This window comes from Equus caballus, chromosome 3 (assembly GCF_041296265.1).
Source record: "Equus caballus isolate H_3958 breed thoroughbred chromosome 3, TB-T2T, whole genome shotgun sequence".
NCBI lineage: Eukaryota > Metazoa > Chordata > Mammalia > Perissodactyla > Equidae > Equus > Equus caballus.
Genome location: NC_091686.1, coordinates 57,892,906 through 57,912,207, shown reverse-complemented (window position 1 = coordinate 57,912,207; position 19,302 = coordinate 57,892,906). Strand labels below are relative to the sequence as shown.

General features: G+C 40.1%; 1 protein-coding gene across 5 annotated transcripts in view; it reads left to right on the top strand.

The window, feature by feature from the left end:
• The window catches only part of ARHGAP24 (Rho GTPase activating protein 24), a 719,869-nt gene that overhangs the window by 251,392 nt on the left and 449,175 nt on the right, over positions 1-19,302 (top strand). The window contains exon 1 of one of the 5 annotated variants that reach the window (XM_070263496.1): positions 3,620-4,304. The exons of the other annotated variants lie outside the window; for them this stretch is intronic. The gene's annotated coding sequence lies outside the window, so the exon portion shown is untranslated. Of the gene's footprint in view, positions 1-3,619; positions 4,305-19,302 lie in introns of those variants that run through there. 5 annotated transcript variants of the gene reach the window in all.

The following is a 19,302-nucleotide window of genomic DNA, read 5'->3' as shown; positions in this document are numbered from 1 at the left end:
ATGGTGTGTGTGTGTGCAAGCCTGTACTCATGGCTGAGTAGAGAAAGGAGAGAGGATGTGGTGAGCTGAGATGTGAATGATGGGAAAATAAAGGCTGCCTTAGAGAAATTGTGAGTTAGCAAGCACAAGGAAACTCTAGCAAGAGATTTAGACATGGCCACTGAAAGTATAAAGCAGGAGATGTTTCTGGGAACTGATTGGGAGGAATCTGCATATCTTGGAAGGGAGAGTTTAGTTCTTTAACAGGATCCAGTAAAGCCCTGAGTCCAGATGTAACCAGTATCAAAGAAAACTGTTTTAACTGGAAACTGAGGTTTGAATTCAGGGCTCAGGTAAAAAGGACCTCACTTTGGGTAGTAATATGATCCAAACCATTATATAAGATAGGCGTTCACACAGAGGTGAAGAAACAGACATATCCAAAATGTTAACAATACTTACCTCTAAATGGTGAGATCATGGCAATCTTTAAACTCTTCTTTTATGCTTCTTTGTAGTTTCCCAGTTTCATGACTTGAACATATATTAATTTTGCAATCAGACAGAACAACAAATACTATTTTGGAAATAAAATTTAATCACGGATTTTTTCTTTATACCATCTAATCTGGGGATTTAGGGGGCGATGGAGTGTAACATGGGATGCCACCAAAAATATGTCAATTCAATAAGACTATAGTGATGGCTGATACCATGCCCCACTCAGGATCTAAACAAGCATGGAACTTGCTTCATTTTTAAAGCCCTTGACTGACAGCAGGCCTGTGATGGAATTATAGACGCAGGAAGGAACCCGCCACCATAGCAGCCTATCTCTCTTTGGCACTTTCTCTCCTTTATTATCTTTCTCGCAGGAATTTAGGTGGATTTGCTTGTTTCCACCATTTTACCAGTAGGAGTACATCTGCTTGCCTTGCATCATGTTATCCAAAGTTTTGGGGACAGTGGGCACGAAACCCCCTCAATCTCTTTCCACCCCATTTAGCTGAGACAAAATGACTTTCTCAAAAAGGAACTTCCACCAGGAAATAAAAAGAGGAAAGACAAACAGACATTTTGAAACACACATGCTTTAAAGCACAGCCTTCTCTCTTAATCCTGAAATCATTTCTCGGCATATTCTAGTACCCACACAGATTCTGCATTGTTGGTGAGAGCCCGAAGGAAATGTTAGGATTTTGGCATTTCTTGACTATTCAGTTTTGTTACTGTGTTTTTTGCCCTCTTAGGAATTTATGTTTTCCCAAAAGAAGACATAATTAAAGAGCCCCAGGATCTGATCTTAAGGGACAAGTGGGTAACATGACAATATGTTACTCTATGCTAAGGTCTTCAAAGAATCTGGCAAGGGATCTGGTGGAAAACTTTGTCATTTTTAAATTAGTAAATTGCATTAAGACACATTTTTAATCTCTTCTTGTTTAATAGTACTGTTTCACCCATATATTTGAAGGATTAGACAAAGTGATTGTACAAACTCTTGCTGAGGTTCCTCTAACTAAATTCCAATCAAAGTGGCCTGACAACAACAGGGGCCGTTGTCTGTGGGTTCTTTTCCTGTCTTTGACCCTGGTAGTACTGATACTAAACAATTTGTCCAAGGCTAGTGAGGCCATTATCTTCTTTCCTTCTCTCCTCCTCCTCCTATTTCATTTCTAGGTCCCTGAAATCCTCTGGTCCTGTAGGTATTGCACATGCCCCTTGTAAACCTGAGGCCCCTCAAACCCTGCCTGCTTTTTATACCTGCCTTTCATAGACCCTTCTGAGAGCGCCTATGACTTGGACATCCTGGAAAGTTAGCCCTCGCCCTTGAAGCACACGTGGGTTTTGTGGAGTTAATTCGAAGCATGCCTGGGGCTCAAAATTAAGCTGACTGGTAAAACTCAGCTTTCAGTGATGCCCTGGGTAAGTTCTCATCAGAAACTCTGGGAATTGAATGACAGCCACTACCTTCCCCGGAGTCTGTATCAGTCACATGAGCATCCTCCTCTGGTTAGGATCTTTCAGGTCTCTTGTTTAAGAATTTATTTCTCCTTTAAAGGTGCTACAATAGGATGAGGGATGTCCTCCAGTCCCAATTAATCCGCAAATAAGGGAGGAATAACATAGTCTCAGTCACGTGAACAATCAAGCATTTTCTAGTTCAGGTTATACCCTCTTGTAACAAGGATCTTTGCTAAATCCCTAAGGGGCTTCTAGGAAAGGAATACAGTGACGCTTCTGTTTGTGCAGAGAAGTGGGATGGGAAGAGGGACCTTTGATAGGTACACCTCTTCCCTGCTTGATACCGAAGTGACGATCTTTCTATCCTTCAGTTGTTCTGTCTAGCTTAAGATAATCACACACATCACACCCGTCAATGAAGTGATGGCAAGTGGAAGGGGTGGAGACAGGAGTCAAGAGATGCAAAGGGAAAGGCTTTGGATGCAAGGGAGTATCCCAGAGGCGTGTCTTAACTTTCAGATTAGGGACTACCTAGTAACCACCTTGAGTTCAATTTTATATTGTCTTGAGTCTAAGTGGCTTGTAGTAATAATTGTTAGATCCTGAAATAGGTTACTGACATGATAGGTTCCTTGTCTTTTTTAAATGTCAGGATCTTGAATCATGCCTATTGACACTCATCTTCCTGAGTCTTTTGAATCCATCAAATGCATGCAGATTTCATTTTGGTTAATTTCACTGTTTTCCAGCTTTCATCTAAAACTGCCCATTGGCATTTACCTGCCAAGGTGCGGGTAGAACGGTAAAGCCATATGAGTTGACGAAGGTCATTTATTCCTACCAATTAGAAAATGAGCTACATTGCTTCTGGCTAGGAAATCCATGCACATTTTTAAAAAGGAAATGCCAAAAGAGATTTTTTTTTTCCTCGAAGAACTTAATTTGATCCATTAATGGGCTGAGAATTCTCCAGCCAGAAAATCAATTTTCTAGTGGGACCTCAGGCTGGGATGGGGCAGCTCACTAGGAAGGAAGACTCCAAGAAACCACAGAAAGAGGATAAAAGAGAAAAAACATATCAGCGTCCGCACAGACTTTTACTTTTGGTGTTTCTAAATGTGAAGGTGAGCTCTTTCTTCCACATCAGTGGAGATCCCTAATGAGGACACTCTATTTTGTGTCTTAGAGAAATTTGGTGAGGATTTCCAAATAATCTAAAGCTTTATAAAGCTTTGTGAAATAATTTGAGTTGGCATTCCAGGTAACCAATACTGCAAAATCTAGACTCGAAATAGACCTTCTGTGGCGGTAGCAGGAAGAAAGGCGGCTGCATTAGCAAAATGTTTACCACTCTGTCCTCTTTCTTTTCATTCTGTGTGATTCTGAGAGCTCTTAAACCATGATAAGGAAGTAATTACGCTTTGAATTTCTCTAAGGATCTAACTAGAGGACATTCATCTAAATAAGCATTTCTAAGAATACAGGTTTAATGACCCAAGTAACTCTGATTGGAGAAATAAGATTTTACACAGAGAGCTGAGGGAAGCAAGTAAAACCGATGTGTGGGGTTTGGCCAAAGAAATGCAGAGCTCCTAGAGGGCAGGAGACACTTATTCTCCATCCTTCTCCGCACCCACAGCCCCAGATCTGGACGGATACGTATCTATGATACACTAGAAATGAAATGAGTGATGCCAGCTGCGGAGGGATGGAGGCAGGGCCGGCTCTGTCTGGCCTTCGGGAGGCCGGAAGCCCGGCAGTGTCACTCAGGCTCCAAGATAACCGAGCAGAGAGGCGGTGGGCGAGGGCAGGGCTCCTGCCGGCCTCCCCAGTCGTGCGGCTCGAATCTTCTGAAGCTGCCAGTTGCCAAATGAAATCTGAAACCCCGGGCTGCGTCTGAGGGTTGGCCCCGCTCAGTTGTTCCAGCCTCTTGCACTGTATATTTACACATTCACACACAATCACTCTAACTTCTGGGACTCTTCTTTGCGCAACTGCTAGGATTTCTCAAGTGCATGTGGCAACCCAGCCCAGCTCCGGGAGGAAACCGGCGGGGCTCGGCAGGGTCTCGAAGGCCCAGGAGCGGTCAAGGCTGCGGCGGGGGCCGGAGAGGACCGAGGCGCGGGCGGCGGGGGAGGAAACACCCCCAACTTTCCACCGCAGCTCAGCCGCCGCGCATTTCCTCCGAAACCGCAGCTGCAGAGAGACCAAGTGCATGGGGCGCAACACTTCCCCTTGTTGTGGGAAGTAAAGGAGCCTCCTCTCCCCACCTTCTTCTTGTCCTTTTCTTTCCGCTGGTCCTGGGAGCCTTTTCCTTCAGGGCAGCCGCCGTCCCGCATCTGTCGCGCGCTCCGGGCAGGGTAGGTGACGCCGCCGCGGGGGTGCGCCGGGGCGCGCGGGGGCTGCGGGCACAGCTGCGTGCGACACGGGAGGGGGCGGCTGGGGGCGAGGAGGGCTCGCAGGAATCCGGTGCTGGCGCTGTGTGCCTGCGCGCGCGCGTGTGTGTATGATGGGAAACAATGCTCCTTTTTTATTTTTAAAAGGATGAAAAGGGCGCAAGCCGTGTCTGTGATAGTATGTGTTCCTGGGCTTAAAAATAGATGGAATTAATAAAAACTCTTTGTGCGCTGCAATTTCCTTACTATCCATCCTCCCGTTCCCCATGGCTTGTTTCCGCTAACGTCTTAGGAGAGTTTCCTAGATAACAGGCATACGGAGGTTGGTTTTAATAATGAGCACTTGATTGCAAACATAAAGCGTTAGGGAATCTTTGGTGCATTCTTAGCTACCCAAAAGACTTTGTTTAGGTTTTTTTTTAAAGCAACTTTTTGAGGAAGTATCCATCCTCTCTTGAGAATAAATATGTAATATGTTCTCATTTAAAAAAGAATACTTGAGACTGCATTTCTTTTCTAAGTGTTGCAGTAGAAAGGGAGATAATGTTACTCTGGGTTCCTTAGAGATGTTAGGTTTTCAATACCAACCAGTAATAGGGAGCCCAGACTCCCTTGTAGTCTATGTCTATTTTAATTCATTTGAGTTAAAAAATCATCTCCAAGATATTTCTGTTTCCATCCTAGTTTATTTTATGTTACTTTTTTTTGTAACCCAGCAAGACATCATCCTTTCATCTCTTTCTAAAAAGATGAAATAACTAAATCATGCTGGGTATTTGAAATACAAAAGTTGTGACGGGTTTGTTTATCCATAAGTAAAACAATCTGTGTTGCTGTGTCTGAGTAAGACAAATTAATTGAAATCCAGGGATATTTACAGTAGAATTAAGAGCTTTACTCAATTACTGAGAAGATGGACAGACAGATTAAATACAAACAATCTGCTCCTTGATTCTAATTAGAACTCATAACTAACCCCTAAGGGCAAGAATGAATGTTGGTATTAAACTGGGCATCATAAAACATAAAACACACAGAAATAATACGTTAGAAAAAGCCAGAAAACAAGCATAAAGCCACATCAGACTTGTTAAGATCTCTCTCTCCCTTTTAAGTTTCTTAATACTTCCTCTTCCCTGGGAATATTTCAGCTTCTAAGAGAGCCCAGTAATACAATTCTCGTTTTTGTCTTACCTGAGTGTCTGACCTTCAGGTAGCAAGTGGAGAAACCTCTTCTCTTTAGAGCCATTACTGAATTGTCAGAGAATTGACCTTAGACATCTTGGAGGACTGAGATAATGACAAAACTTTAAAGTAAATAACATCTTCCTACCACTCAGAAGGTATGTTCTTGGTGGAAGACCTGTAAGTGGGAATAAGGGATACACTGAGTTTTTCAGATCTGGAATTTAGTTTGAGCTATGGGTAAGGAATATACAACTAGTGTGGTAAAAGGAAGGCGAATCTGTAATTCTTTCTACATGGGAAAGGCTGTTGAAACTCAGTCTGTCCTTGGCTTTCAACTGTATTATTTAGTTTTATTACTTAATCTCAGGGGTTTGGGTTTGAGAGGGGGATAGTTTCTCAGTAATGTTCTTTTGGGCTGTGTAAACTGTGAATTTGAACCATTTTGAAAATACAACCCAGTAGAAAGTCAGGAAGAATTATGTTTTCAAGGAAAAAAAAATCACGGCTGAACTAATAGTAATGTAGCTTTCCACATAAGAGCGCAGATTTAAGCGTAAAAGTGGGAAGTGTTCTGGGCTGAAATCCCCAGTGAAATCCTTTTAGGTTTTGCTCGGTATGGTAATGGCCAAAGCTCTGAGAGTTTTCACTGGTCATGGTTGTATTTACTGCGTGATCTTGGACTCTCCATGGTGGAGGGTCAGCGTTAGGAAAAATGGGAGGGGGCAGGGAGGAAGGGGGATGTGCCACAGGTGGTAATGAGGGGTTTGAGTCTGATTACTTTGCTGTCTTGGCCAAACCTAGTTAGTGTTTACCATCAGTGCTCTTAGTAGTTTTGCTGTCACCTACTGGCCCATTGACACCTGTTTTCTTTCCGGTTCTATAAGTGTCCAGGTTGGTTTCTTGGGGTAGAAATCAGGCAGGTGCTGCTGCAAAGTCCAGACCATGCATTTGGTTCCTGTTCTTAGTGTTTGCAGTGCTGTGGACCCTTTTAGTTACCTGTGGTTATTTTCCTGAGGTATTTTCCAGCCAGTGCTTAAGGGTTCTTTTCATATGAGTTGAGCTTATGTAATGATGATTCCTTCTTTCTGATTTTTTGATTTTTGGTAAAGGTGAGTACTTTGGAAAAACAATATGGGGGAGATGGATAGAGCCTTAGCTTGGAACGTAGAAAGAAGGGACAGCCACCCACCCGGTCACACATGGATGTGTAGGTTGATGATAGCAAGAACCTAAGGCATCCATTCTACGCTGATCACATTTTACTGAGGAAAAAAAGCAGAAGAGATTTAAATTCAAAAGATGCCTGTTTGCTTTTAAATCCATGGCTAAAGGCTTAAGATTTCTCCCAGATGGAGAAAGGTATTTAGAAATAAAATTGTTAATAGGCAACTTAGCATGAAGTTAATGCTCTTCACGTGAAGACTTGGAGGCGCAATGGTAACCCATCTGTCTTTGCTACATGAACTCAAACTTTGCAAAATTATGATGGTTTCAGCAGCTAAGTAAAAGCATATTTGGAAGTGGAGGGATTATTGTGATGAAGAGTCAAAGAAAGAATGTTCAGTTTTCGAGGTTATTGTGTACATGTGTGCTTTTCAGCAGTGTCTACACTCTGCTGCGGCAGTCCTACAATTAGTCTTTATAAAGTGCAGATCTAATTGTGTAAGTGCCTTGCTCTAAAATCTTTGATGGATCCCAATGACCTACAACATTAACTCTAAACTCTTTAGTATAGTGACTAAAAGCTCTTCAAAGGCCTTCCTTTTTAGCTTTCTCTCCCCTTGCTGTTCATACTTCCAATTTCTTGCTCTTGAATTTTCATTCTCCTGGAATTCCCTCTGCCTGGAAAGTCCCACTTGATTCTTGGTGATCCATTTCAAGTGGAACTTCCTTTGGGAGAATTTACCCAATTCCACGAAGAAGAATTAATCATTTCATCTTGTTTGCATCCATGGTGTTTTGAGCATCCTTTGAATAATTATTTTAGTAATTTTTACATGCCCCGCCCCCAAACCCAACCAACTACAGTGAGTTCCTTAATGGGTGTACTGGTGGTGGGAGAACCACCTGTATCCTAGTGCCCAGCACGGTGTCCGAAACAGAGTAGACATCTGTTAATGTTTCTTCAGTAAATGAGCAAGCAAAGTCATCAATGAATAAAGTACTAGTAGACTCCAATTTGTGCAGATAGTTATACCCCAAAAGTCCATTTGAAAAATGTCTATTTGGACTGAGAGCTCATTTTCCAAAAGTAACAATGCTACAAAACATAATTTGCTTTCCAGACCAGCCGACGCAAGCCTCTTTAATTGCTACAATACATGAAATATTGTGCTTTGCAATTCTAAAGCAAAAGTATAAAAACTACTGTGGAATTATCTCTTTTTTTGGGAAATCACAAAATACACTTGATTTTAAAGATAGTAGAAACAGTTAGAATAGATACACATTTTCCACAATTGTTTTCTATATTATACTATAAAATCTGTAATCTGTCCAATCCCAGTGGGATGTCCTAGATTTGGCTGTAAGGACTAAGAAAAGGTAAATTTGGAGATTCTGTTGCCTGTGGAATGGGCGATAATGGTCAACAAAATAGAAATACTAATTTTGGCTATTTAATAATTATCTTGAGTACTAGTGCTTGAAGGAAACTGGATTTAATTAAAGGAGAATGTGGAGGTGGATGGAGAGGAGGAAACTCAGAGGGGCACCTTCTTCCGTGTTGCTGATTCTCTATTGTATTGATTTTCTTTTCATCTCATTTGAGCACTTAAGCAAATCCAAAGTTTCTTCCTGAAAAAAATTTGTCTTTGTCTACAGTTGTTTCTGCTGCCTAACACGTAGCAGAAGGGGGCTTACGCTCCATTTGAACCAAAATACAAATGGGCTCCTGTCATTTTCAGAACAGTGATACCTTGTCACTTGCAAACTTGCCATTTAGCACTTGGATAATTTTTCAATTAAGAGTGCATAATACTTGTGTTTTAGGCACTAGCCAGGGACCCTAAGTTCAGGTTGCTTCTTGTATAGTATCTCTAAGAAGATTGGAAAAGCAAGCATTGATATTTAAAAATGGTAGTCTACTTAGTTTTCTAAACCTTCCATGCTGTCTATTTTTATCAAATTATATGACCAGAAATTTACCTATCCTTATCACATTACAATGCTTTTTTGTTACCTTGTCTTCATTCCACTATGTTTTAAATAATACTCTTCATGTTTTGCTGAGAGTCAATATAAAAGAGATGGGCTGCATGGAAAATATCTAAGCACTTTTTGTTGTGTATTTCAATATTACTTATACAAGGATCTCCATAAATTCATCTTTGATTTTATTGCTTTAAAATGCGTGTCTCTTCTGATTAGTGTTGTTTCTTTTGTTAGAAGAACAAAGGGTAAGAAATCACTGTGTTTCCCGTTTTGTCTTGTCACCTGAGAAGCTCAGAGCTAAATGAGTTGACCAACTGTACCCTAGTCCAGGTTTTCTGACGGCTGGTTTGTGTCTGTTGAGCCTTTCATTAATGCACCGATCATACCCATACCTTTTAACTAGTTAACTCAAATCCATTATGGAAATAGGTTAAATTGCCTTTATTTTGTATTTTTTTACTCTTTCTAGACTTGTAGTTAAGTATTTATAAATTTCTATTTTGTAGCTTCAGTTTGTATTTTAGAGCCAATATTTTTTCCAGATCATTTTTTTGTGGTTCCTTGAAACATTTGAGGTACTGTTTTTATACTCCCTGATGGATAAAATGGCTTTGCCCCAAATATTACATTTCTTGAAAACCTTAGAAGGAAAATCATGGCTGAGTGATTTTGAAAGCAGATATTTAAGGCCAAACATGTGCGTTCTTTTCAATATGTGTATCACAAATGTGCGGAAGAGAGCCCTCAGGGATAGCACTGAGAAACAGAAGAGAAAACCTTCTTTTTGTTACAAAGGAGATCTATGGATAAATTGAAGCTTATTGAGCTGTAATTAGGGCTGTTTTCTGACCATTAAATTGAGTCTCCACAAAATAAAGTAATTTTTCAAATTCTGCAAGAGGAGAAAATAATTCTCATTTTGTCCTGAAATTTTTCTCTCTCTTTGAGTCTCACAGACTCTCATGATGATAATCACTCTAATGAATTAAGCACCTACTAAGTAACCAAGCACTCCATGAGATTACTTCTACTAGAATATATGTATATATAAAAAACGACTTCTGTTTTTTTGGTGAGGAAGATTGGCCCTGAGCTAACATCTATGGCCAGTTCTTCCTCTTTTTGCTTAAGGAAAATTGTCCCTGAGCTAACCTCTGTGCCAGTCTTTCTCTATTTTATATGTGGGATGCCGCCACAGCGTGATGATGTATGGTATGTAGTGGTATGATGAGTGATATGTAGGTCTGCACCTGGGATCCAAATACATGAACCCCAGGCTGCAAAAGCAGAATGCATGAACTTAACCAGTATGCCATGAGGCCAGCCCCTATATTACTACTTCTAGAAGTAGTTAGAAGTAATTAGTAATTCTAGAAATAAACTATATTATATCTAATTCAGATTTTATTATTCCCATTGTGTGAGGATGTTTAGAATCCAAACCAGATCTGTCTGAATGCAAATCCCCTGCTCTTTTGACTATGTCACCCTCCTCTCACTGCTTTTCTCTTCAGTTAGTAATTTTAGAATCATAATCTGTGTGTTCCTTGGGTTTGACATACAGTGCAGACCCTGGTCTCAGCAAGCTCTCCACAAACTGGCCTTGGAGCTCTCTTTTTGTTCTTTCAGATGACGGCATTCTTGCGCTGGTAAATTGGAGTCCCTGGGATAGGTGCCACTGTCTAGGTTCTCTTGTGAGAAAAGAGGTTCCATCTATCACAGGCTGGTAACTGAATCAGCCTGGCTAGACTTTATTTTCTGGTGTGAGGGGAACAGAAGAGGTATAGTACGTGGAGCTTTAGTGATCTATCCCCATTACTTAATTCCTAGACATGGGACGTATGCCCCAGGAACACTGTAACTGATAGGTGGAGGTGGAGGAGAAGGGAGTACAGGGTAGGGGTCTGAGGACTAGAGACCCAACTTGGGGAAGCTGAAATATAACAGGGAAGGATGATTTCATTAGGAGCAGGAACTGAGAAGGGGAGAAATGTTGAGTTAGCTGTGGCAGTGCAGTACTCACTGGGCACATAGAAATGAAATGAGCATTAGGGAGAGTGATTTCCAAGCCAGACTTTCTCAAGGAAGGAGCATGTATCACAGGAATTGTTGGAGTGCATCTTACTCCTGTTTGTAAAGATACCTAGAGAAGAGAATTCTCCAGCCTCCTTGAGGCGCTGTCTTTGATTGTTTCAGTGTTTGGGAATATCTGGTTTTAGAATTTCTTATATGAAGGAGCTTGCAGCAAGAAAAGATGACCCGGGGAGTCAAAGGAGCCTGATATTATCTTGTTGCGCCTAATTGCATAAACCTAGCATTTACCCACACGAGTACCACCTTCAGAGATCCATTTTGGTTTTTGTATTCCATTATGGTTTAATTGTTCTGAAATGGTCAAGTGCAATGTTGACGATTTTCCATAAAGGCATCTGTGGTATATACAGGAGGCCTCAGCCCTCTCACATTTGTGATTTGCTGATTAGAGACTTCATATTTTGGTAACAACTCACACTTTCATCACAGAATAACTTTTCTGTATCTATGGGGTTAGGTTCAAGTTGTCAGGTTCTATGGGGGAGGCTTGGTCTTTGGTGCCTAGAGACAGGTAGAGGTCACAAGGAATTCTGAGTGAGGAGCTCTGAGAACTCCTGCACAGTAGGTGGAGCTGCTGGAGGGGGAAGGGTGGGAGAAGGGGAGAAGAAGGTCACAGGATAACAAGTGTCGGAAGCCAGGGAATTGGGGGAAAAGACACATTCATAGATAGCAGGAGGAACTAAAAGCAACGGGAAAGGAGGCAGGGTATGATGTGTCAATTAAGAATTCAGTCTCTGTTTAATAATAGATAACAATTATTGAAGGCTTACTATGTGCTAGTTATGCCAAGCACTTGTCGTGGGTTATCTCCTTTAATCCTCACAGCTCCCACATGAGTAGGCCCTGTTATTATCTTTTTTTTATAGATGGGAAAACTGAAACTTGGACAGGCTTAGTAACTTACCAAAATCACACAGCCACTGAGTGGTAGATCTGGGATTCAAAACTAAAAATATCTCACCCCAAGGGAACAACTTTTACTGTTATGCTCTGGAGTTAGACCTATGTTCCAACCTGGCTCTGATATGCACAAACCTTGTGACCTTCAGCAAGTTGCATTAACCTCATTGAACCACAGATTTCCTCTCTGTGAATTATGGCATTTAATGATACTTACTTCATAGAGTTGTTATGGGTTTTTAATTTATGATGTGAGCAATGCATTTAAAGGGACTGGAAGGGTATCTGGTTCCTGGTAAGTATCCATACATGTCAACGGTTATTATCATTAAATTACATGATGAACATGGGAGTCCTCAGCAGTGTTTTTCAAAATGTAGGTCTTGATCCATCTTTGGTCATAAAATGAAATTAGTGGTTCATGACCAATGTTTCTTTTAAAATTAAAAAGAATAGAATAAGATGGAATGGAATAGAAAAAATCGGTATTTCTTATATATAGTAAAAGTAAAAATAGTTTCATGTTTTAACTTGCATTTGTGTGTGTGTGTGCACGTATCTTGCATGCTGGGTAGAAATGAAAAATGTATTTCTGATTATTGATAACTGACAAAAAAGTATTTAAAAATATCCTTTAAAGTAGCAGTTCTCAAAGTGCGGGCCCAGGACCAGCAGCATCAGTTTCACCAGGGAATTTGTGAGAAACGCAAATTACTGAGCCCCACTTGGACTCAGCCAGTTGCATTTGAGAAGGCCTCAAGGTGATAAAGGACCACGGAGTATTCAAAAGTGGCATTTGCAAGTGATGAAAAAATTAGATAAGGGTACATCTCAATTACTTAAGGGTTGTTAAAAGTATATGTTGCATTGTATTGACTACAGATGTAAATTCTCCGCAGAATGCTGTCCTTTTGTTGTCTGACTTTGGTTTTGTGTAGTTATTTCTTCTATTTTTTCTATGGCACCTGTTTACAGTGTAGGTGGGTAAGTCCCACAGGAGTCAATTAGTTTATATGTAGAAGGACATTGAGTAATTGCATCCTGTGCTTTCTTCTAGAACTACAAGATAAAAACTTAACGTTCTTTGTAGTAGCTCTGAGCCCTGAATATCTAAGTTGTATTCAACTTGAAACATTTTAATGATAGTTGTCCAGATGCCTGAACAGCTGTAAAATTGGGAATTAAATTAAGAACTCATAAAAAACTGCATTCAATATTTTACTAATTGAAACATTTATTTTGAAAAGCACACGCAGACAAGAAGACATTGGAAATCCAGTGAATGCAATACTAATACCGATGATAAACAGAAAAAAATATTTTTGGTAAAAGTGGGAGTGATTTAATTTTTAGAGTGGGGTATTATTTTGCCCTTAAAGAAAACAATGAATGTGTTTAAGATATTTATTGATTGTGCGCCATTATTTTAAAGAGAGAGCAGATGGTGTTGCATTGACCAGCCTTTGTTCATTACTGTGTTTTACTGTTGTATTTGGTTTTTGGTTGGAGGGTGTATTTACTTTAAGATTTAAAAGTATCCTATTTGAAAACACAGCATCCAGATTCGCTAGAAAAGATTTGAGGACTTTATTTTCCCTTTTTCAAGAAAGAACATCACCTTGGATTTTTAAGAAGCAGCTTTTCAATAGATATATATCACCTTTTCTAAGAGTAACTTCTTAGAGGGTGTGCGAAAATATTTTTCAGGACAAAGGTGTAAGGAAAAACGAGTTTCAGGGGTAAGAAAATCTACCTTCTGGCTCGCCACAGGTAAAATTTCATATTTATACAGTAGCTTAAGAGAGGTTTTGAAAGATCCTTGTTACTTTGCAATCTGTGGTTAGAGAAGAGTGAAAGGGAAGCGAGCTAGGAGGATGTGGGCTCTGACCCTACTTCTGGTATTCACTAGCACCTGTGAATTCGGGCAAATCCCTTAGTTTTCTGGACTTTAGTCTCCTTATCTAAAAAATAAGGGGTTGGAGAAAATACTTTCTTAGATTGCACTAGCCTTGAGAAAGTCTCTAAATGCTAGTGATTTTTTTTTCTTGAGCAATTTTGATAAGAATGTGTCCATGTGTATGCATTAGCAGAGCTCTGAAAAATGGAATTTTGGCTTTATAGAAGAGTGAGGATCTGGAAGCCATATAGATTACATGATAAAGTTTTGTTTGACCTTTCCTTGACAAATTTCATGTGCGAATAGACTGGTGTTCTTCAGCTGGGTTTGGGGGCTTGGGTGATACCACTCACTAGGAGGCATCTGGAAATGCAGGGGTGTTTACTGTCAACACAATGATTAGGTGAAGCTACTGGCATTCAGCGCCCAGGAGTCAAGAATGCCATACTTCATGCCATGTGTGGGACAGTCCTTCACTACAAAGAATTTCCCTCCCAAAAGACCAAGAATCTCCCCGTTGAGAAACTGGCTAAGAAAGTTACAAGACTGAATTTTAACTCCATATTTTATAAAGTCATCTGGGAAATTGGAAATGAAGTCGTAAACAATATCTGTTCTTAGATGACAACTGGTGCTCATGATGCATGAGCATGAACAGCCTCCAGCCCCCTGCACTATATATGGACTATGCAGTACAAAAAGCAGGGAAAATCTCAGCTCTGTTTGTACGCAAATCTCAGTATGCAAATAGAACTTTAAGACTTACTAGGAGTAGTTCTTTGTGTATGAAGTTTCTAGTTTCCTGATGACAGCTGTATTTTTAATGAAGTGGCTTACGGAAGTTTCCGTTCAATGTAACTAGACTTTCTTGTGTTCAAATAAATGCCATGATTAAGGTGTTAAATGCCTAGATTTGATTCTCTGTGATAAGAAATACCACTTGCGTAACAGCTCTGTACATGACGCTCAGTGACATGATCACTTCCTGTTCCTCCTCTGGGCCGCTTCTCCTCTTGGGTTGGCCTAGTGTATTCCGAAGGATGGAGCCCATTCAGCCCCAGGGACTCAACCCAGGCCTGTCTCAAGCACCTTGATAACGTTTTCAAATTTGAGGTGAACTTTGCTTTGTAATCACTTACACAGGGTCATTTTCTTACAATTCTTTTCCCTGTTCCATCTTTCTTCTTGCATTTCTCAGGTCCTTGGTTGGTCAACGTGTACATTTTTAAACTACTGCTTATATTCAGCTCTCCGGTACTGAGGGTATGAAAGATGTTGTATGGATAAATTTGTTGTCTAGCAAACGAAAGCCAACTTTATATTTTCCAGGAATGAAAGGGAACAAACACCCTTTTCTCCTTTCTCTGGCGAATCTGGGCCCTAATGCCTCTGTAGGAGATGGGGAAGGGAGGTGTAATTGAGATGTGTAACCTTGTTTTCCTATAAACTTGGTAAAAATTAGATTTTAGGAGAAGGTTGAAATTACAGAATTAAAAAAAAAATCGCTTGGGTAATCTTTCACATTCATTATCTATGCTGGGCCTCCACAATTGACAAATTAAAAGTTACGTGCTACATTCCCCTCAGAATGGATTTATCCAACATCAGAACAAAAAGCTCACTTAGAACATAGCTATTACCATCTTACCTCAGTCTTTTAATATGGAAAATGATTTGGGCCAGGACACAGTCAGGACGAGGCCGGCCAGGCTCTTGATTTTGGTGACTGGTTTTTCTATCCCGCTGCCCTATTCCTCAGAGGCCTTTCTTACCTCGAGTTCCCTGAGACAATTAAATCCAAATGCTAGCCGAAGGCAGCAAACGCATATAATGAATTACCTCCTCTGCTCTGCCACTGGAAGAGTACTCGTTAAGTACCATCTGGCAAAATTGAGAAGAGTCGCTCATGATTTTCTGAGTTCCATTGTTTAGGTGAGGAATTATGACTGAAAAAAGAGCAAGTGAATCTGTAATTAACATTTTAAAAGGCATTTTTACTGGCCTAGATTAACCCTAAAGGCAGCTGAAAAGTATGCCATATTAAAATCAAGGTGTAATTTGTAATCCTTTCTGGTTTTGATTACATTTTTAAGCTAATTCCTCGTAATAATATTAATTATGTTGAACCCCTTTAATATGAATGTTCTTAATGCACTGTGGATTTTCATTCAATTTGGTCTTTAAGCCACACTAGAACTGTACATTGTTCTCTTATTTTATGCTGTTCATATTCCTGGAAAACAAAGAAATAAGTAAGCCTGATGATATTTAACAGTTGAGACTTTGTGCAGAAAACAAAGACAAAAACCAAATGTAAGTGGTTAATCTCTTTAAGCGCTGCCTTGACGAGTCGGAGAATCATTGAAAGTGGGTGAGAGATTGGAGGAGGGGGAACCAGGCTCCCGCTCATGGTGGCTGCTGTGTAAAGCTGAGAAACAGGGAGAGTTCTTTCTGCGCAGCACTTTTATTCTCTCTCTGTTTGCGGTCCCATCGTCTACTGTTTAATTTGTGGAACATTCCAGGGAGTATCCTTAGCTTCCCTGACATGAGCCTGGCACTGGGGCTTGACGGCTCTAAGGGACTCCTTTCTGAAACAGGGGAGGGCAAAGAGAGCATCAGGTGTGCGCCACTTGGCTCAGCTGGTTGAGACGGACTCTGCATCAGAGCAAGGTGAGACCTTTGTGCCGCTGAGCTATGGGATGCCAGAGCGTGCTCCATCTACCTTTGCAGGCAGTTCTGAAAAGTGTAGGATGCTATCGCAAAAAATGGAGTTACTCCTGTATCTCAAGAGAGAACACTAAATGCTTAAACTCCCTTTAGATGTTTGCAAGGGGATCAGTGGTGTCACATCTGGGGCTCTGCTTCTAATAAATTTGTTTTCAAGCAAGAATAGGACTCTAGTGGCTTGTGAAGCTTGGTTCTTATTTGTTTAGCAAATAGCACTGACCAAATGCATAGCAGTAATAATAGTGACATATTTTTTTTACTGCTGTTTTCTGTTTGTTTGATGTAATAAAGATTTTCTTAATGTCTTAGAAAGACCTGTTAAGTAAAATTAAATTATATTGAACTATTTTGTGGAAATGCCAAGCAATTAATGTATGATATCATTTACGAGCTGTATTAATGTGAAATGCTAAAATAATTAGAAAGAGTAAATGATATGCAAAGCTCATATTACTGTGAGCCTGGAGGGGGCAGGAATGAAGAGGAAGTGTAAAGAGAAAGAGAGAAAGAATAAACAAATACATGTGTAATGTTAAGGTGGAAGGCGCTGCAGTTGCTGGTGATGCTTCTAGTAGTCTGAGACATGCTGAGTTACAGCTGGTGCTGCTGTTTGTCAAGGTTGTCAGGGAACAGATCCTGTGACTGCTTAAGAGATTCGAGATTGATTCCTGATCCCAATGTTGACCCATAAATTGTAACCAGAATAATTAGGACTGTGTTTACAGACTTGGGGGCAGGCAGGGAAGGCCTTTGGTAACGTTATTTCCAATGGACCAGGTTAAATTTTTATCTTAAACCTGAGCGTTGATTAGAAACAAAGATATTAGCTGGTTTTTCTTGAGTTTGTAGTTTCTTTACTTTGCAACTTCCTGTTACTCTATTGTTAAGCTTCCAGAGAATTCTCTTAGAATGAGTTCACGAAGTAACCAGTCTACCTGCCTGCTTTCTGAGATCGAAGTTGGTGCTGTAATTGATTTTAATGAGAGGCAGGGAAGCACCATTATTTTTGACTGTTGAGAACTGGAGTGAACAATTCAGCCTAGAATGTTGGTTTGGCAGCTTTTGGAAGGTCATTGACCTGGCAGCCCCAACTCCTGTTAGAATGAGACCTTTACCTCTGCAGGTCCAGGAGTGGGGCACTTTTTGTTTGTGGTAAGTAAGTGGCATTATTTGAGAATTTTTTTCTGTTTTTTTTTTTTTTTCTAAAACAGAACTTATGTGGCATGATAGTATAAAAGCCTTCATTACTGTATAATTTATTAATGAATTTTTCCTCATTGAGACGATTCAGGATAGTTTTGAGTCTCAGATTTTTTGATCTTTGTATTTTCAGTCCAACAAGTGCTGCTTTCTGCAGACTCCACTTTGCCTTTTATTAATAGGTTTTGTTTGGTTTCTCACTCTTCTGATATTCAAGCACGATTGACTCTTTTTTCATCTATGAGTGGTATTTATAAGGGTTAGTACAAAACTTGGTATTCTGGGTTGATCAATTATCCTATTATCTTGCTTTAGTCTCTTCAACGTTTTGACTAAATCAGGCATGATACTAAATGTCTTGCAATTTATCACATAAAAATAATGCTTTCTTAGACTAATTTTAAGTTGATAACTTTTTCATAATTAATGACTATTTTTAGTTTATAATTTATTTTTTAGTTCATTCTTGGTGAGTGTGGTCCATTTCTTCCATTTAAAGTGAGCCCGTAAGAATGTAACAGTTTTGTTCTTCTTACTTCTGCTAATTTTTGTATTTGACTTTAAGTAGTAGATTCAGAAATTATGACTATAAAAATATGTAGTGGAAACTAGTCTCTTCTGCTATTAATTGCTGCTTACTGTTCTGTGACTTTTTCACTCTTTTATATTGTTAATAAGTCCGCCATTTCTATTCCGGCTCAGGTGTTATCTAGAAATCACCAGGACTCCTGTGGTCTTTTCATACTCTCAGGGCCGTGTGGAAACCAGACCTAAGAGAGCAGTGATGCTGGGTAGGGCTCCCAAGAGGGATTCTGAGTGGGTTGGGTACTTACTGGGGTCTTGGCGCTGGTGTTTTTCATCTAGACATCTGCCATGAATCTACGCTTGCTTCTTGGTCCAAGAAAGGCACTAGCCAGAGTACCTTGTTAACCAGGAGACCAAGCACTTTGTCATGTGATGACCAGCCTCCAGCGCCTCTGGGTGTCTGTAATGCCACCTCAGAAAAATGAATCTTAAGTTTCCTTAGAAGTTTCGGCAGCTTCATCTTCTGAATTCTAATGATTTTGAAACTGTATTGAGCAGGTGACAGCTATGAGTTAGTGACCACATTGACAGCCCCTTCACTTCCTTCTAATTCAAAGTGGTAGACCCTTTCCTCTTTGAAGTTCAGTGTCTTGCTTCTGTCCTTTCTCTAACCGCTTTTTTCTTCCTTTTCTCTTTCTTCCATTTTGACCCCCTTTACTTTCTTTCTGTCTGTGCTGTATCTGTTTATGACTGTAGGAGCTTGTCATAGGAGTTTCCTCTTCTCTTCCCATATTCCTCCTTCTTAGTGTTCATGGTGTTTATCTGGCCCTCTTTCTTCTTCAGTTACACATTTCCAGGATGTACTGCATTGACCCTGGTTTTTGTTTGTTCCCTTTGGGTGAATCCATGCGCTAAATATTGAACTTTAACTGTCCCAAACTGCTTGAACGATCCATTGTATACTTATTTTCTAATCCTACCCCCATAAAGCTTTTGTAGAAATGTAAATCAGATAAGCAGCGGATTTGCCAAATATTTCATTGGTTCTAGGTACAAAACAAAAAGGCAAAATCACTGACTTGAAAAGATATATGCACCCTCATGTTCACTGCAGCATTATTTATAATAGCCAAGATGTAGAAACAATCCAAGTGTCCATCTGTGGATGAATGGATAAAGAAATTGTGGTATATATACAATGGAATATTATTCAGCCATAAAAAGAATGAAATCTTGCCATTTGCAACAACATGGATGGACCTTGAGGTCATCGTGCTA